The sequence below is a fragment of the Scyliorhinus torazame genome, chromosome 25, assembly GCF_047496885.1.
Source record: "Scyliorhinus torazame isolate Kashiwa2021f chromosome 25, sScyTor2.1, whole genome shotgun sequence".
NCBI classification, from domain to species: domain Eukaryota; kingdom Metazoa; phylum Chordata; class Chondrichthyes; order Carcharhiniformes; family Scyliorhinidae; genus Scyliorhinus; species Scyliorhinus torazame.
The window spans coordinates 5558809-5579244 of record NC_092731.1 but is presented as its reverse complement, the minus strand read 5'-3'; the positions used below and the strand labels follow the sequence as shown (position 1 = coordinate 5579244).

General features: G+C 47.6%; 1 protein-coding gene across 2 annotated transcripts in view; it reads left to right on the top strand.

The window, feature by feature from the left end:
* Nucleotides 1-2196: 2196 nt before the first annotated feature.
* The window catches only part of LOC140402265 (leucine-rich repeat and fibronectin type III domain-containing protein 1-like protein), a 470908-nt gene continuing 452668 nt past the window's right edge, over nt 2197-20436 (top strand). For both annotated transcript variants that reach the window (XM_072489904.1, XM_072489905.1), the window contains exon 1: nt 2197-3461. The gene's annotated coding sequence lies outside the window, so the exon portion shown is untranslated. The remainder of the gene's footprint in view (nt 3462-20436) is intronic.

The following is a 20436-nucleotide window of genomic DNA, read 5'->3' as shown; positions in this document are numbered from 1 at the left end:
GAAGACAGTGAGATTATAGGAAGTAATGCAAGTGATTCTAACTACGCGAGGCATATCTTTGTTGTGTCAACTATTAATAGTGATTTTTACTTACTTATTTGAAACGTCATTCACCTATTAATTAACTTTGAATATTATTTGAGTTGATTATTGACAGTAAAAGTTTTAAGAAGTGAAATCTTGTCCAATGTTTTATTTCCAGCTGTTGTTATGTGGTATCCTTTCTACTTAAAAAGATATCGGTCTCTTTGGGGTTGGAACATTATAAAATTGGTAATAGGTGACAAAAACTGATCATCCTTGAAAAAGACTTAGGTTTGAAATGAGGCGCATAAACTGCTGGTCAGAATCTCTTGTTAAAATTAATGTAAAGACAGAGGGCAGGGTTTGTGAGCTGAATATGTTTTCTCAGCTCTCTTTCTTTCTCACGCTCTGATACTCATTCTTTCTCTCCCTCACTCTGTGTCACTCAATCTTTCCCTCTCTCACTCTGTCACTCAATTTTTCTCTCCCTCACTTTCTGTCACTCAATCTTTCTCTCTCTCCTCAATCTTTCTTCTCTCTCTCTCATTCTTTCTCTCTATCACTCAATCTTTCTCCCTCTCTCTCTCTGTCTCAATCTGTCTCTCTATCACTCAATCTTTCTCTCTCTCTCTCATACTCAATCTTTCTCTCACTTTCTCTCTCTCTGTCACTCAACCTTTGTCTCACCTTCTCTCTCTGTCACTCAGTCTTTCTCTCGCTTTCTCTCTCTCTGTCACTCAATGTTTTTCTCTCTTTCTCTCTCTTGCTCAATCTTTCTCTGTCATCCTCTCTCTTTGTCACTCAATCTTTCTCTCTCTTTCTCTCTGTCACTCAATTTTTCTCTCCCTCTTTCTCTCTGTCATTCAATTTTTTCTCTCTCTCTGTCACTCAATGGTTTTCTCTCTTTCTCTCTCTCTCTCAATCTTTCTCTATCTTCCTCTCTGTCTGTCACTCAATCTTTCTCTCTCTTTCTCTCTCTCTGTCACTCAATCTTTCTCTATCTTCTTCTCTCTCTGTCACTCAATCTTTCTCTCTCTCTGTCACTCAATCTTTCTCGATCTTCCTCTCTCTCTGCCACTCAATCTTTCTCTCTCTTTCTCTCTCTCTGTCACTCAATTTTTCTCTCTCTCTGTCACTCAATGTTTTTCTCTCTTTCTCTCTCTCTCTCTCAATCTTTCTCTATCTTCCTCTCTCTCTGTCACTCAATCTTTCTCTCTCTCTCTTTCTCTCTGTCACTCAATCTTTCTCTCTCCTTCTCTCTCTCTGTCAATCATTTTTTCTCTCTGTCACTCAATCTTTCTCTCTCTTCTTCTCTCTCTGTCACTCAATCTTTCTCTGTCTCTTTCTCTCTGTCACTCAATTTTTCTCTTTCTCTCTCTCTGTCACTCAATGTTTCTCTCTCTTTCACTATCTCCCAATCTTTCTCTGTCTTCCTCTCTCTCTGTCACTCAATTTTTCTCTCTTTCTCTCTGTCACTCAATTTCTCTCTCTCTTTCCCTCTGTCACTCAACTTTTCTCTCTTTCTCGCTCTGTCACTCAATGTTTCTCTCTCTTTCTCTTTCTCACTCAATCGTTCTCTGTCTTCCTCTCTCTCTTTGTCGCTCAATCTTTCTCTGTCTTCCTCTCTCTCTGTCACTCAATCTTTCTCTTTCCTCTCTCTCTGTCACTCAATCTTTCTCTTTCCTCTCTCTCTGTCACTCAATGTTTCTCTCTTTCTCTCTTTCTCTCAATGTTTCTCTCTCTTTCACTCTCTCCCAATCTTTCCCTGTCTTCCTCTCTCTCTGTCACTCAATATTTCCCTGTCTTCCTCTCTCTCTGTCGCTCAATCTTTCTCTCTCCTCTCTGTCTGTCACTCAATTTTTCTCTCTCTTTCTCTGTCACTCAATTTTTCTCTTTTTCTCTCTCCTGTCACTCTATCTATCTCTCTGTCACTCAATCTTTTTCTCTCTTTCTGTCCCTCTGTCACTCATTATTTCTTCTGTTGCTCAACCTTTCTCTCTTTCTCCCTCCTTGTCACTCAGTCTCTTTCTCTCTCTCTCTCAGTCTTACACTGTGCTGATACACGTGTACTTCCTAATTCATATGCATGAAGAGCACAGTCCCTCCCACTGTGAGCTCTGTGTGATTTGCTTCTTCACATTGAAGCCTTTTTTCCTACAGCCTGGCAGCTGAGCGAGCTGTCTGGATGTGTGTGTGCAGTGAAACGGTCGGATGGCAAGATAATTGACTGTTAGCAGCTGCTGGACCGAGGAAGAGAGAGAAAAAAGGGAGCTCCACAGACAGAAAGAGCAAATCGGCCCCACTCGGGCACCTGATGTGGAGGAATCGCTTGTCAGCTCGGAACTGAGATGGAGCCAGGATTTGTTTAAGGGCAGGCGGCCACCGAGAGGAGACCTGCTCCGCCAGATGTTGCTGTAGCTGTGGGGTCTGAAGATCTGCGACCTGCTCTGTGTTAACGCACACATTTGGACAATCTCTGCAAGCGGAGCTCTGGTGCGCATCTGTACAGCGGCAGCAGTGAGCGACTGACTGTCTGAGACACTCACTGACTGTTACTGGGCTGGGCTGAGGGGGAGGGGGACAGAGGGGTATAAGGATGTCCCTCTATTCATTCCAACTCACTGCAACCATCCTGAGCGAGAGACGTCTCCTGGTCGTCCATGGAGCCTGCTCCTTCTAGAGTTGGGCACTGTTAAGGATCAGAATCCTTGGGCACACTGGTTTTTATCCCTTTTGCAGGAGCTAGTGCCTCCCACTGGAGGTGATAGTGGAGCGAGAGGCTGTGAGCGGCTCTGTAGCGCTGTCCCGGTCCCTGGTGCTGAACCATCAATGTTGGCGAGTGAGCGGCTCTGTGGCGCTGTCCCCGGTCCCTGGTGCTGAACCATCAATGTTGGCGAGTGAGCGGCTCTGTGGCGCTGTCCCTGGTCCCTGGTGCTGAAACCATCAATGTTGGCGAGTGAGCGGCTCTGTGGCGCTGTCCCCGGTCCCTTGCTGCTGAAACCATCAATGTTGGCGAGTGAGCGGCTCTGTGGCGCTGTCCCTACTCCCTTGATGCTGAAACCATCGATGTTGGCGAGTGAGAGCCGGGAGCTGGAGGATGCTTTGAAGGGAGTTGCATCTTATTTCAACGCAAAGCAAAAACAGCTCGTGTCTATTTTTTCCTCTCTCTCTCCATCGTCCAAATTTAATTCCATCCATTGAGCTGAAGCTGACCCTTCGGACTGCCTGTTTAACCTTTAAACTGCCTGAAGACAGAGAGTTGCTCCAGCACCGCCTGAACGAGGAGTCAACACGGAGAAAGGAGCAGAGATAGACAGGGAGTAGGGAAGGAGAGAGAGAGGGAAGGAGAGGTGCAAAGAGTAATCGAAGCCGAGACGCTGGTGCAGATCATTCGCCTCATCTCACTGACTGAATCTAGTTCATGCTTCTTTGCAAAGGTAAAACATTTTTATTCCACCAATTCTCATCATTCCCGGTCAAAGTCAAGGGGTTTGTTCGCCTGGAGATTGTGTGAATTTTGCTCAGGGAATATATATATTTTCCCCTGGCGACACCTAGAATTGCAAACGGGCGATTCTTGCCCGGGCTGGACCCAGTACAGCCGCGAACACTGACGTTCAACTCACAGATATTGCAGTGTTGATCCAGAAAAGCGTTTAGACCTTCCTTGATAATCAGAGATTTTTTTTTTTTTGCACTCAACTTTTCAATATGGCAGGATCATCATTGTACATGCACGGGAATCATTTGGAGATTTCAATGCCTTATTCCCCTTCATCTAATTTAAAAGATCTGACTTTTTTTCTTTCCAAAACACTCATAGATTCTGAATAAGAAACAGCTACGTCTATTTTAATGCCTTATACCAATGCTTCAGCTAGGACATTTAAAAACAACTGCAGAGGATGCTTGTGGTCTGGAGACGACTTCTGCTGGGATGACATTGTTCTCGTTGCTGCTTTTGTGATCTGAAGTAATGGGGCGTTGGGGCTTCAATTATTAAATGCAGGAATGTGCCTGTTGTTCAAGAGCAGTATTGCAGTGGAGAGCTTGTCCACATACGGCAGTGAAGGTGCTCCCCTGCATCATTTTACCCCATCAAGTTTAATGTGTGTCTGGGAGAGGCGAGCAGGCTATTCCCGCCCCCCCCCCCCCCCCCCCAAATTTCCCGGGGTGGAATTAGATCTTCCACCCACCCCACGTTCCTAAAACTTTCAACATTGGGGGCACCTGGTTCTGTATCAAAAGCACGAGCGAAACGTGTACCGTAATTTCACACAGAGGCACTGCACTGTCAGGAAATATACTCGGAAGAGGGGAGTGGTTGTGATTGCGAGGTTCTTTAACAACACAGGGGAATGCCATCTCTGCACCGTGATGAATCTCAGTTGGGAAGTGTTTTTGTGGGGTGTTTGCAATGCTAGTTGTCCGGGTAGGTTTATAATACATTCCGCACCTCGTTATAATGCCCCTCATTAAATTAAACATTGCTATCTGACGCTGCTTTTAGTTGTGAATGAAAGGCTTAGGCAATGCCACTGACCAATCACTGAAATGGTTTATTTATTTGCGGTTATTATTCCTCTTATTTAATTCCTCTTAATTAAGGAGACATGTGACCAGGAGCATCAAACACCATTTGATCTGGCCGGAGATAGAGCAATGTAGGGTTGGAATATGACAGCCTCTATCTTACACAATGGTGCCACAGGAGATTGCTGATTTAAGATAACCCTGTTTGAGGTGCACCAACGTTGAGACACATTCACTTTGCAACCTTGTGCTCAAAAGGTTTGAACCCCACAAAGTGACATTGTATTGGTAATGTTTGAGGCCCCAACCTTTCCTCTTCTCCACACGATGGGCGGAGTTGCACAGGTCAACACATGGGCTGAGATTTCATCTGTGTCACCATTGTTGGAACAATGCACTGCTTCCAGTGTAAACTGAAATATTTCTTCATGGTTTTCAATGTGTTGACCTTCACACTTAAGTTTGGATTGAGTTCTTTGATTCCTTGAATACCAATCCACAGTAATCCTCTCCAATACTTGATGCAGTTGACTGAATTGCAGAAGTGATTAGTTGGCAGTGATGCACTGTGAGCTGACCTGAGGTGGAGATAAGGCTGTTTGTACATTAATGAAAGTTTATTCTTTGAATTTGATTCAGAGTCACCTCACTGGCTTTAAGAAATCATATTTATTTTGTTAAAGGCAGTTGCTTCCCCCCACACACCCCAGCCTTGGTTTTCAGGAGCCAATCATGTATTATCAAGTAATGTCTTTTAGGAATAATGAAGATTGGTTGCTATGCTTTTGATGTCAGTGAGAAAAGCCATCTTAAGTAATCTGTGTTAGATTGAAGGTCATGGTCTATAACAGTGTTAGAAATTGCAGGTATCAGGTGGAGTACTGCAGCATATTGCTGTCCCACCTCCTGTTAAGGAATATAGCTTTGGTATAGATTTTCCTCCCCAATATGAACAGGCCAGGCATAGGGAGATGCTGTTCAGGGTAAGGACGATGAAGGACACCTTATCCCCAAGATACTCTGGGTGAGTCCATCCTAGTTGGTTTCTTTGTCCAGAATGCTGAGGAAAATGGGACTCAAAAAGAGTGGGAAAAATGCATTAAAAGGACAATCCCATCACCACCAGAACTAAAACAGATGTGATGCTCACTCCGTCAATTACAGAGTCACCTGGTGGAATGGACCAGCTGGACTACTGTCTACCAATTTACAATGTTCATAATGATAACTTTGTCTCAAATGTTTCTTCCTCTCTCACCAGTGTGCACTGTACTCATTCAAATAAGCTTTCAGAGTTGTGCTAACATTATTTGTAATGATTTGTGGGTAATATTGCTGATATAGAATCACTGTGTAAAACCCATGTTCATGTCCATGTGGTTTGAAAATGTTGGGAGTTAATTGGTCATCTCACTCCGAGTCGATATGGATGACAAGTGTAGGAAATGGAAAGACTCAATAGTGATGTGTGGGATGACCAGCTGAGGATTTCAGATGTTGCTGACCCAACAGAGTAAGACGACTACAAACTGAATTGAGATTGCCAACCTCCCTTTCCTCTTAGTATTTACAGCCTTTAAAAAAAAAAAACCAACAACACAAACTTGACATTGATGAAGTCCCACTTCTTTCCAGTTGTTCTCTCTCATTCTTGTTCACCTCACTGTACAGGCCTGGAACCTGGATTATGCCTCAGTGTTTAAATCTTTCCACAATGGAGTATCAGTTGCATTTCAGACTGTTCTGCATCAAATCATAAACTCTACCAGAACACACTGACCCTCTAAGGCTGGTACTTGAGCTGTGGATTTTGCATTTCTCGATCTATGATTCCCATCCACCATTCTAACAGACAAGAAACACAGCAGGTTTCCTTGGATTAGTGCAATAGGGAACGAATTTCCAGCAGGTCTACTAATTGGGCAACACGGTAACATAGTGGTTAGCACAGGTGCTTCACAGCTCCAGGGTCCCAGGCTCGATTCCTTGCTGGGTCACTGTCTGTGAGGAGTCTGCAAGTTCTCTCCGTGTCTGCGTGGGTTTCCTCCGGGTGCTCCGGTTTCCTCCCACAGTCCAAAGATGTGCGGGTTAGGTGGATTAGCCATGCTAAATTACCCTTCGTGTCCATGAAGGTTAAGTAGGGGTTACGGGATTTGGGTAGATATGTGGGCTTGAGTAGGGTGCTCTTTGCCAGGGCCAGTGCAGACTCGATAGGTCATGTGGCCTCCTTCTGCACTGTAAATTCTATGATCTATGATCTAATACACCTTTTCTTTTTGCTGATTTGGATCCCCAGTTGTAGTTTCAGCTGATGGGTTTTTCTCACCCCCTCTCTACCACCTGTCACCAACAAATCCCCCAAAACACCAAAAACTTGCACTCATCCCACATCCCAGAGAGGCCCAGAGACACTTGCCAACCCAGTTGATGTCTCAGTTTGCCAGTTACAGTTACCAAGGTGATGCGATTACAATAGCCTGTTATGCACAGTTGAGCAAATAATGGCACAATCTGTCATTCCTGGCTGATACATTCATAATGAATGGACAGCTGGTCCTTTATACAAAGTTTGATGTTCGAGGGAGATCAGAGTGGAGAAAGAAGACAATGCCAGCACACAATTAATTTTATAAGTTTTGACTATTTCTTGATATCAAACTTGTCTGAAATTCAATTGTGACTCTTGGTTTGTTTGATTTTAACCCATCAGATGGCATGCACAGGATTAGTATCCAGGTGTGTGAGAAAATGGACTGACCGTGCTGCCTTGACATATCATTTGACTGTGTTAGAACATAGAATTTGCAGTGCAGAAGGAGGCCATTCGGCCCATCAAGTCTGCACCAGCTCTTGGAAAGAGCACCCCACTTAAGCCCCACACCTCCACCCTATCACTGTAACCCAGTAACCCCACCTAACCTTTGGGCAATTTAGTATGGCCAATCCACCTAACCTGCACATCTTTGGGCTGTGGAAGGAAACCGGAGCACCCGGAGGAAACTCACGCAGACACGGGGAGAACATGCAGACTCCGCACAGACAGTGACCCAAGGTGGGAATCGAACCTGGGACCCTGGCGCTGTGAAGCAACCATGCTAACCACTGTGCTACCATGCTGCCCGTTGAGGTTCAGGAACCTCGAGCAACAACAGCTGAGAATCACCCTTCTTTTTTTCCCACCTTTGTTTATTCAGACACAGACTCACTGGAAGCTGCTGAATCCTTCATGTGGCTGTCCCTCGTGGGGAGCTAGTATTGGTGGACACCAACTTACATTTATACAGTGCCTTCAATGGAATAAAACACCCCAAGTTTCTTCAGAGTGGAATTACAGAACTAATTATATAATTGAGACACAGACGGTGATAATTAGGGCGGATATAATCGGCCAAAACCTTTGACAAAGAGGCAGGTATTAAAAAACATCCAGAAGGAGTAAAGTGAAGTGAGCGGAGAGTGCTCCAGAGGCTGTGGCTCAGCTGTGTAAAGGCATTGGCTGGCACTTGGGGAGAAATTCAAATCAGCGAAGTCAGGGGTGCAAATATTTTGGAGGGTTGTGAGGCTGAAGGAGGTTCCGGAGGCGGGGAAGGGAAAAGCTATGGAGGGATTTGAAAACTAGGATGGGATTTTTTTTTAAAATGGAAGCGTTGCTTAATCTGGAGTTAAATGAGTGTGCCCAGGGGGGAACGGTGAAAAGCACCTGGTGGGTCTGTTTGGACAAGGGCAGCAGATTTTTGGATAACCTCAACTTTATGGAAGGCAGAATGTTGGAGGACAACAAACTCTATTAAAACGAACAAACCTGGAGGTAACGAACGGTTCCAGCAGTGGATTAGTTAAGGCAGGGGTGGAGATCGGTGGTGTTATGAAGGTGGAAAGTTGAGCTGTGAGTGTCTGCCTGGACATGTGGTTGGCTCATCAGAGCTCCACACTCACTTCCCAAACATACACTTTCCATCAGGAATTATTAGGAAGCATGGCTGGTTTTCCCTCCGTAGTCCAGTGCCTGATCTCAAATGTTACACTCCAGCTGGTGGCCCCATTGCAACCAGCGCACAGAGCCCAGACCAGGGATTTGTGTCTGTACAGGTCAGACCTACTCCAGCTCTCACCTTTGAACTGTTAATGTCTTGGGGAAATCAATCACACTCATTGAAGATACGCCTTGATTTTATTGGTTGGGCGACAATCAGTAAATATGAAACTCCACCTTTCTCCTAGGAAATGAGTGTTATTTATAATGTGGAGATGCCGGCGTTGGACTGGGGTGAGCACAGTACGAAGTCTTACAACACCAGGTTAAAGTCCAACAGGTTTGTTTCGATGTCACTAGCTTTCAGAGCGCTGCTCCTTCCTCAGGTGAATGAAGAGGTATGTTCCAGAAACACATATATAGACAAATTCAAAGATGCCAAACAATGCTAGGAATGCGACCATTAGCAGGTGATTAAATCTTTAAAGATCCAGAGATCTCTTTACAGACAGCGGTTTAGCTCAGTTAGCTGGACGGCTGGTTCGTGATGCAGAACAAGGGCACCAGCTTGGGTTCGATTCCCATACCGGCTGAGATTATTCATGAACCTTGCCCCTCACCTGAGGTGTGGTGATTCTCAGCTTAAATAATCACCAGTCAGTTCTCCCCCCCCCCCACCCTCGTCAAAAGGGGAAGGCAGCCCATGACTCTTCGGGATAATGGTGACTTTACTTGGTTTATTGATAACACGCCTTTGTAATATAATTAAAGCGTATCTGCCTGCATGGCTCAGAATGAGCAGTCACTTTGAAGTAACTGGAGTGGGGCTTGAACCCATAAACTCGTGGCTCTGTCACAAGGTAGAACCATCGAGTCACACGGCATTTGGATGAAGGCTTTAAAGCGTCCCTTTTATCAGGCTGAATTTTGAACCCATTCTCTTCTTGCCTTTCCTCATCAGTGGGTTGATTCTGCAAAGCCACAGCACCTATCAGGGTAAAGTGGGTAAAGTGTGTGACTTTCGGTGAGATTTGGGTCAGTTGTGATGGCCGAGCCATATACCCGAGGAACAGTGTGTTGGACGAGGGTTCTGAGGGCTTACTGATGTGACTTCAACCCAAAATGAGCCATTACAATGAGAGAAAAGGCTAGAAAATGGGCAGAACACGTTGGGTGTGAAACTCTATCGAAGAGGAAAGTTGCCTGTTTCAAGTACTGGCCGAGGCTCAGTGGCAGCATTCCCACCTCCTGAAGATGAAGTTTGTGGGTTCAAAGTCCACTCCAGAGACTTGAGCGCACAAACTCTGTCCAATTGGAAAAAGCTGGGATGGTAAACAAAGCCTCTGTCCACCTCCTCAGGCGAACATTATCAATCAATGGTGCTGTTGTGAAGGAGCTCAGGAAATGCCTTCCCAGTGACCTGGAAGCATTTTGTCCTCAACTGGCACCATCTAAACAGATTATCTAAGCAATAATTGATTGCTGTACATGGGACCTTTCTGTGCACAAATTGGCTGTCCTGTTTCATACATTACGACACTGACTACACGTCAAAAGTGCTTCATTAGCTGTGAAGTGCATTGGAACATCCTGAGGTTATGAAAGTCACGGTATAAAGGCAAGTCCTTGGCGTGCTTCCCCAGGCAGTAGGATGGCTGCAAGTCTTTCTTACAGTGGCCTGGCAGAGTTTGTCTGGATGCTGCATTGTTTAAACAACAGCTGCCCTTTGGAGAATAAGACAACGCCGGGTTCTATTTCAACAAAACAACTTTCCCCATCTCCAAATACTATTCGGACACGGTGTGCGTCACTGCCTCAGGATCCACTTGGAGGAGGGTTCAGAGATACACAGCAAGGTATAAAGTGCCAGGGAGGAGCAATCAAATGCCGCTAAGCACTTCCCAAAAGATTTCCAGTCAATGAACGTTTAGGAAATATTAGTTTGGGGAAATCTCTATGCAAATTAGCAGATGTTATCAATATGTTTGAGAAATAGCGGCAGCGATATTGAAACCCTTCCAGTGCAGTGTGAAGAGCTAGTGTTCTAGCGGATAGATCTGACAGGGTTAAGCACCTTCCTGGAACATGTTCCAATCATTAAACCGACTCAACTCAAGGATGCGGAATGGGTGAACTGATAATGTTCACAACGTCCTTGATAGTTCCACCATACGTAACAGTCAGGTTCCTGCTCCAATCCCAGTCCTGCTTCTAGCAGGTGGAACAGTAGTAAGCGGCGTACAAAGAGCCTCAGCTCTCTGGAGAAATGGAATGATAGGACTCCCATTCCTTGATATTCCTCTGAGCCATTTTAAAATTCTTTGAAGGGATATGGATGTCATCGGCTAGGCCCAGTATTTATTGTCCATCCCTATTTACCCTTGGGAAGGCGGTGGTGAACTGACTTCTTAAACTGCTGCTGTCAAGGAGGTGTAGGTACACCCACAGTGCTGTTAGCACTGGAGGGAGTTCCAGGATGTTGACCCAGCAACTGTGAAGGAACGGTGATGTATTTCAAGGCCACAATAGTGAGCGATGCGGAGGGAAACCTCCAGGTGGTGGGGTTCCCAGGTCTCTGCTGCTCTTGTCCTTCTACATGGAATCAGTCCTGGGTTTGGAAGGTGTTGTCTAAAGAGCTATGGTGAGTTCCTGCAGTGCATCTTGTAGATGGTACACACAGCTGCCACTGTGCGTCGGTGGTGGAGGGAGTGAATGTTTGTGGATGGGGTGCCAATCAAGAGGGCTGCTTTGTCCTGGATGGTGTCGAGCTTCTTGAGTGTTGTTGGAGCTGCACTTATCCAGGCAAGTGGAGAATATTCCATCACACTCCTGACTTGTGTCTTGTAGATGTTGGACAGGCTTTGGAGGGTCAGGAGGTGAGTTACTCAGGACAGGATTCCTAGCCTCTGACCTGCCGTGGTAGCCACAGTATTAATGTGGCTAGTCAAGTTCAGTTTCTGGTCAATGGTATCTCCCAGGATGTTGATTGTGGAGATTCAGTGATGGTAATGCGATTGAATGCCAAGGGCGATGGTTAGATCCTCTCTTATTAGAGATGGCCATTGCCTGACACTTGTGTGCGTGAATGTAAATTGCCACTTGTCAGCCCTGCCTGGATATTGTCCAGGTCTTGCTGCATTTGGACACGGACTGCTTCATTATCTGAGGAGTTGGGAATGGTGCTGAACATTGTGCAGTCATCGGTGAACATCCCGATTTCTAAACTTATGTTGGAAAGGAGGTCATTGATGAAGCAGCTGAAGATGGTTGGGCCTCGGACACTATCCTGAGGAACTCCTGTAGTGATGTCCTGGAGCCGAGATGATTGACCTCCAACCACCACGACAATCTTCCTTTGTGCCAGGTTTGACTCCAACCAGTGGAGAGTTTTCCCCCTGATTCTCATTGTCCATGTTTGACAAGGCTGTAATGAGGGCCGGGACTCTCCGCTACCCGGCGGGGCGGGGGAATCCGGCGTAATGGAGTGGCGGGAACCACTCCGGCGTCATGCCACCCCAAAGGTGCAGAATTTTCCGCACCTTTAGGGGCCAAGCCCTTACCTTGCGGGGCTAGGCCCGCGCCGGAGTGATTTCCACCCCGGCAGCTGGCGGGAAAGGCCTTTGGCGCCATGCCAGCCGGCGCCGAAAGGACTTCGTCGGGTGACGCATGCGCGGGAGCATCAACGGCCGCTCATGGCATCCCCGCGCATGCGCAGTGGAGGGGGTCTCCTCCGCCTCCACCATAGTGGAGACCATGGAAGAAGGTGGAAGAAAAAGAGTGCCCCCACGGCAGAGGCCCACCCGCCGATTGGTGGGCCCCGATCGCGGGCCAGGCCACTGTGGAGGCACCCCCTCGGGACCAGAACGGCCCGCGCCCCCCCCAGGACCGCGGGGCCCGCCCGCGCCGTCTGCTCCCGCCGGTACGGTAGGTGGTTCAATCCACGCCGGCTGGCGAGTGTTGACAGCAGCGGGCCGGAGAATCGCCGGGGGGGAGCCCGCCGACGCGCGATTCCCGCCCCCGCCGATTCTCTGGTGGCGGAGAATTCGGGACACGGTGGGGACGGGATTCACGCCAGCCCCCGGCGATTCTCCGTCCCGGCCGGGGGTCGGAGAATCGCGCCCGAGGTCAGGAGCTGAGTGACCCTGGCGGAACCCAAACTGAACGTCCGAGAGCAGGTTATTGCTGAGTAAGGGGCACTCGATAGAACTGTTGATGACTCCTTCCATCACTTTGCTGATGATGGAGAGTAGACTGATAGGGCGGTAATTGGCTGGGTAGGATTTGTCCTGTTTCTTGTGTACAGGGCACACCTGGGCAATTTTCCATATTGCTGGGTAGGTGCCAGTGTTGTGGCTGTACTGGAACAGCTTGGCTAGGTGTACGGAACGTTCTGGAGCACAAGTCTTCAGTACTATTGCTGGAATATTGTCAGGGCCCATAGTCTTTGCAATATCCAGTGCCTTCAGCCATTTCTTGATATCACGTGGAGTGAATCGTATTGGCTGAAGGCCGACATCTGTGATGCTGGATCTCCGGAGGAGACCGAGACGGATCATCCACTCGGCACTTCTGGCTGAAGTTTGTTGCCAATTCCTCAGCCTTGTCTTTTGCACAGATGTGCTGGGCTCCTCCGTCATTGAGGATGGGGATAATTGTGGAGCCTCCCCATCCAATAAGTTGTTTAATTTTCCACCGCCATTCACGGCTGGATGTGGCAGGGCTGCAGAGCTTAGATCTGATCCATTTATTGTTGAATCGCTTCGCTCTGTCTATTACTTGCTGCTTATGCTGTTTGGCTCACAAGTAGTCCTGTGTTGTAGATTCACCAGGCTGACACCTCATTTTTCGCTATACCTGATGTTGCTCCTGGCACGCTCTCCTGCACTCTTCACTGAACCAGGGTTGACCCCCTGGCTGGGTGGTAATGGGAGAGTGGGAGATACGCCGGGCGATGAGGTTGCAGATTGTGGTTGATACAATTCTGTTGCTGCTGATGGCCCTCAGTGCCGCGTGGATGCCCAGTCTGGAGTTGTTAGATCTGTTCGAAGTCTATCCCAATTAATACTGATAGTGCCATACAACACGATGGAAGGTATCCTCAATGTGAAGATGGGACTTTGTCTCCACATGGACTCTGCAGTGATCACTTCTACAGATACTGTCATGGACAGATGCATCTGCAGCAGGCAGATTGGTGAGGATGAGGTCAAGTATTGTAGGTTCTCTTGTAGGTTCCCTCACCATCTGCCATAGACCCAGACCAGCAGCTGTGTCCTTTAAGACTTGACTGGCTCAATCAATGGACCCTGAATTCCAGAGGAATTCGTCAACTTCATATGATGCACATGGAGTGTTGCAAGTTAATGCTACCTCAGCCCACTCTCTCAGCCCTAACCCCTTCTTCAGTGCTTCAGCCCCTACGTAGACCTCACTCCAGCCCCAAACCTCTTCCCCACCCTCTGATCCTCCACCCCAACCTCCAATCCCTCACCCCCATACTCGCACCACTCACCAGTCTTCAATCTCTCAACCCACCTTCTATCCCTACTTAAAATCCTCAAATCCCAACGCTGATCCCTCACCCCTGTCTTTGATCCCTCACTCCAATAATTGCGCTTCATTGGTGAGCTTATATAAATGATGCTGGTAGCTATTTATTCATGGAGAACTCCATTGAAGGCCAAACACGATTGTCCAGAGGATTTACTGAATAAAAATCAAGAGCAGGAACTGCTGACCCAGAGTCACTGAGGTTAGTTGTAGCATCCCCATCACGGAGAACAGGTTCCTAATCATTGTGCATTGGTAAATTGCCTTTCCCATTGGGAAAAACATCTACCAGCAATAGAGTGATACATATCACTGCTCTCTCTTCACTGACAAAACCTCTTACCAATGTGATCAAGGGACACAAGTTGGCGTACACTCACGTTTTATCATTTCAAGAAAGGCAGAAATTAATATGGGACTTTTACTGGAGCAGACGTTATCCTCACCTACATAGTTCAGGCTCTGATCCTTAACTGGCCAGTAACTATCATGTTGGGGGTTAACCCTTCAGGAAGTCTCTTAACAAAGCAGCATTGTGTGTTAGTAATTCCACTTCACTAGTTCTGCCACTACCAGCCTCCTCTTTGTTAACCCAAGAAATGTCTCCAACTGGTGGGAAACAGAAAAATAAAGTCTAAAACCTGCAGTCAGAGTTGCTGCCACATTAAAACAACAAAGCGTGGATAGAATGTCCAATTAAACATCAGCAGAAGAAGCCAATGGAGTCCAGGTTGCAATGTTGGAAGTTATGAACATGGATTTTGATGGGAAGGATTTCCATTCATTGGAATGCGCTGGAATGATATCAGTGGGCATTGATTCAGGAGCTGGAGCTGGAAGATCCTTATTGTTGACCCGAGAGTTTTGCACGGGTTAATCAAACGTAAATGAATCCCGTGAACTTTCAGAGTGAATGAGCATTTACCTCTGAGTTTCCTTCTGTGTCTGAATCCTGACTTGAACTGACATTGTTTTCTCCTAGTTTCACTTCAATCTGCTTCCTTGTAATGAGATAAGTTCCAATAATTAAATCAAAGGAAACATAACTAATATATCTGCCTTTATCATCCATATACACCAAACTCTCCAACTAAATTGATTTCCACTTATCTCCCTATCTAATTACTGATGTCTACATTTCACACCACTCATTATTACAGTTTTGTCACTATCAAAGCAGTTTGCTGGTTGGGGTGAAAGGCTCAATAGAACATTCATATCCTGAAAAAGAGGATAAAACACAGAATGAGAATCAAATGCTCACGTGCTCCTCGAGTCGCTTGAAATTTCTTGCCTGACATTGAAAGTCTCAGAGCCTCTTCCTGCACTTGCTGAGGAGTGTCTGGGTATCCGGCAATGAGGTCTTGAACATCCTTAGGCTGGGTACCACCTGCCCAATACTGGAGCCGTCACCCAACGCACCTCACCTTCTGAGTAGTTATCTGCCTCTCCAAAAGCAAATTAAGCAAATCTCCAGGCAACCTCTCTCCACCTGTGTCCTATGTCAGTTCCTCCAGAATTTCCTTCCAAGAGCGAAACAGTTAGGCACGGTCCTCAGTACCAACAGGAATTATAAACAATGGCATTTCCAAGTGCATGCCCAAGTACCTTTCAAATGTGTTGAGCGCTTCTGCCTCGATCGCCACTTCAGGCCGTGGGTTCTGGATCCCTGTTGCTCTCTGGATTGTAAAGCCCCTCCCTTAACTGGGTCCATACTCTGCCCAGATTCTAACTATACTCTGGGCAGAGAACAGTGCAGAACAACACATGGCTTAATCAAGCTTTTCCTTGATGAGAATCACAAGTCACTACCGCTAGATTCACAAATTGGGTACTGTCCTTCCAGCATGCAAAGTTCCCACCCCAAGATGGTCACTCCACTGAATGGGTCCACCACGTCTTCAGCGATTGACGGGGTCACACCATCCTGATCATCGCATTGACCCTCTCCAGCTCCTGATGTTTAAATAGCGCGAAATGTGTCACTCAGTGTTGATGCCCATGCCCCCTTCAGGATGTCAGACACGTATATTTGTCCAATCCCCTCTCAACTGGGGTTGTTGCGAGGCAGTTATGTTGTGGGTGTTTCCCCTTTTCTCTACCCATAACACCGTCCATCCCCCGCCCTGCTCACACAAGGCCATGCCCATCCCCCGCCCTGCCCACACAAGGCCATGCCCATCCCCCGCCCTGCCCACACAAGGCCATGCCCATCCTCTGGCTTTCGCCCACCTTGGGTCAGTTTCATCCAGATGAACCTCAAGTTCAACCTTGAACCAGAAAAACAATTTCAGCGCTGATGTTGCCTACAGGAGCTTCTCGAGCGTAAACACTCTCAGTTCTCATCTTACCCTGCCCTGATCTTTTGTACTTGGCTATCTAGTCCTTGAAGCAAAAGGCAGAAAAACACGTTTTTAACCTTTGTCCAATTAAGCAACAACATACTCTCTTTTTGTCAATTTTATCAGTCACGCCATCTTCCTCTGTGCCTCAATCCTCTGTCCGCTCTGCCCACAGGGGTGCCAAGTGCTGTTCATAAGAAAGAGCATTGTATCTAAAGCAGCTTCATCTCCAAGCATTAGTAAAAATCAGATGAAAAGAAAACACTTGTTTCAAAATGGAATTGCAAAAAACTTCGAAGAAAATCCATTGATCCCAAGTCTTGCAAGGCGAAAAGAACATAGAACACAGAACATTACAGTGCAGTACAGGCCCTTCGGCCCTCAATGTTGCGCCGACCTGTGAAACCACTCTAAAGCCCATCTACACTATTCCCTTATCGTCCATATGTCTATCCAATGACCATTTGAATGCCCTTAGTGTTGACGAGTCCACTACTGTTGCAGGCAGGGCATTCCATGCCCTTACTACTCTCTGAGTAAAGAACCTACCTCTGACATCTGTCTTATATCTATCTCCCCTCAATTTAAAGCTATGTCCCCTCGTGCTAGACATCACCATCTGAGGAAGAAGGCTCTCACTATCCACCCTATCCAATCCTCTGATCATCTTGTATGCCTTAATTAAGTCACCTCTTGACCTTCTTCTCTCTAACAAAAACAGCCTCAAGTCCCTCAGCCTTTCCTCATAAGATCCTTCCTCCATACCAGGCAACATTCTGGTAAATCTCCTCTGCACCCTTTCCAATGCTTCCACATCCTTCCTATAATGCGGCGACCAGAATTGCACACAGTACTCCAAATGCGGCCGCACCAGAGTTTTGTACAGCTGCAACATGATCTCATGGCTCCGAAACTCAATCCCTGTACCAATAAATGCTAACACACCGTACGCCTTCTTAACAACCCTCTCAACCTGGGTGGCAACTTTCAGGGATCTATGTACATGGACACCGAGATCTCTCTGCTCATCCGCACTGCCAAGAATCTTACCATTAGCCCAGTACTCTGTCTTCCTGTTATTCCTTCCAAAATGAATCACCTCACACTTTTCTGCATTAAACTCCATTTGCCACCTCTCAGCCCAGTGCTGCAGCTTATCTATGTCCCTCTGTAACTTGTGACCTCCTTCCGCACTGTCCACAACTCCACCGACTTTAGTGTCGTCTGCAAATTTACTCACCCATCCTTCTATGCCCTCCTCCAGGTCATTTATAAAAATGACAAACAGCAGTGGCCCCAAAACCGATCCTTGTGGTACAGCATGAGTAACTGGACTCCAGTCTGAACATTTCCCATCAACCACCACCCTCTGTCTTCTTCCAGCTAGCCAATTTCTGATCCAGACTGCTAAATCACCCTGAATCCTATGCCTCCGTATTTTCTGTAGTAGCCTACCGTGGGGAACCTTATCAAACGCTTTACTGAAATCCATGTGCACCACATCAACTGCTTTACCCTCGTCCACCTGTTTGGTCACCTTCTCAAAGAACTCAATAAGGTTTGTGAGGCACGACCTACCCTTCACAAAACCGTGTTGACTATCTCTAATCAAAGTAAGGCTCACTGGTCTATCGTTACCCGAGTTGTCTCTACTCCCCTTCTTGAACAAGGGGACAACATTTGCTATCCTCCAGTCTTCTGGCACTATTCCTGTAGACAAAGATGACTTAAAGATCAAAGCCAAAGGCTCAGCAATCTCCTCCCTAGCTTCCCAGAGAATCCTAGGATAAATCCCATCCGGCCTAGGGGACTTATCTATTTTCACACTTTCCAGAACTGCTAACACCTCCTCCTTATGAACCTCAAGCCCTTCTAGTCTAGTAGCCTGAATCTCAGTGTTCTCCTCGACAACATTGTCTTTTTCCTGTGTGAATACTGACAAAAAATATTCATTTAGCACCTCTCCTATCTCCTCGGACTCCAAGCACAACTTCCTACTACTGTCCTTGACTGGCCCTACTCTTACCCTAGTCATTAGTTTATTCCTGATATATCTATAGAAAGCTTTAGCGTTATCCTTGATCCTACCTGCCAAAGACTTCTCATGTCCCCTCCTGGCTCTTCTTAGCTCTCGCTTTAGGTCCTTCCTAGCTAACTTGTAACTCTTGAGTGCCCAACTGAACCTTCATGGGCGAAATTCTCCCCAAACGGCGCGATATCCGCCGACTGGCGCCCAAAACGGCACCAATCAGACGGGCATCGCGCCGCCCCAAAGGTGCGGAATGCTCCGCATCTTTGGGGGCCGAGCCCCAACATTGAGGGGCTAGGCCGGCGCCGGAGGGATTTCCCCCGCCAGCTGGCGGAAACGGCGTTTGATGCCCCGCCAGCTGGCGCGGAAATGACATCTCCGGGCGGCGCATGCGCGGGAGCGTCAGCGGCCGCCGACAGTTTCCCACGCATGCGCAGTGGGGAGAGTCTCTTCCGCCTCCGCCATGGTGGAGGCCGTTGCAGAGGCGGAAGGGAAAGAGTGCCCCCACGGCCCAGGCCCGCCGGCGGATCGGTGGGCCCCGATCGCGGGCCAGGCCTCCGTGGGGGCACCCCCCGGGGTCAGATCGCCCCGCGCCGCCCCCCAGGACCCCAGAGCCCGCCCACGCCGCCTTGTCCCGCCGGTAAATAGCTACTCTAATTTATGCCGGCGGGACAGGCAATTTATTGGCGGGACTTCGGCCCATCGGGGCCGGAGAATCGAGCGGGGGCGCCCGCCAACCGGCGCGGCCCGATTCCCGCCCCCGCCCAATCTCCGGTACCAGAGACTTTGGCAACCGGCAGGGGCGGGATTCACGGCGGCCAACGGCCATTCTCCAACCCGCTGGGGGGTCGGAGAATGACACCCCATGTCTCATCTTTACATCAGCCTCCTTCTTCCTCTTGACAAGTGTTTCGACTGCTTTCGTAAACCACGGTTCCCTTGCTCGACCACTTCCTCCCTGCCTGACAGGTACATACTTATCAAGGACACGCAGTAGCTGTTCCTTGAACAAGCTCCACATTTCCATTGTGCCCATCCCCTGCAGTTTTCCTCTCCATCCAATGCATCCTAAGTCTTGCCCCATCGCATCATAATTGCCTTTCCCCCAGATATAACTCTTGCCCTGCGGTATATACCTATCCCTTCCCATCACTAAAGTAAACGTAATCGAATTGTGGCCACTATCACCAAAGTGCTCACATACCTCCAAATCTAACACATGTCCTGGTTCATTACCCAGTACCAAATCTAATATGGCCTCACCTCGCATTGGCCTATCTACATACTGTGTCAGGAAACCCTCCTGCACACATTGGACAAAAACGGACCCATCTAAAGTACTCAAACTATAGCGTTTCCAGTCAATATTTGGAAAGTTAAAGTCCCCCATAACAACTACCCTGTTGCTTTCGCTCCTATCCAGAATCATCTTTGCAATCATTTCCTCGACATCTCTGGAACTTTTCGGAGGCCTATAGAAAACTCCTAACAGGGTGACCTCTCCTTTCCTGTTTCTAACCTCAGCCCATACTACCTCAGTAGTTGTGGCCCAGGTACCAACCCATGCCGCAAGTTCACCCACCTTATTCCGGATGCTCCTGGCATTAAAGAAGACACACTTTAAACCTCCTTCCTGCCTGCCGGTACACTCCTGCAACTTTGAAACCTTACTCATGACCTCACTACTCTCAACCTCCTGTATACTGGAGCTACAATTCAAGTTCCCAAGCCCCTGCTGAACTAGTTTAAACCCTCCTGAAGAGCATTAGCAAATTTCCCCTCCAGGATATTGATACCCCTCTGGTCCAGGTGTAGACCATCCCGTTTGTAGAGGTCCCACCGACCCCAGAATGAGCCCCAATTATCCAGAAATCTGAAACCCTCCCTCCTGCACCATCCCTGTAGCCACGTGTTCAACTCATCTCTCTCCCTATTCCTCGTCTCGCTATCATGTGGCACGGGTAACAATCCAGAGATAATAACTC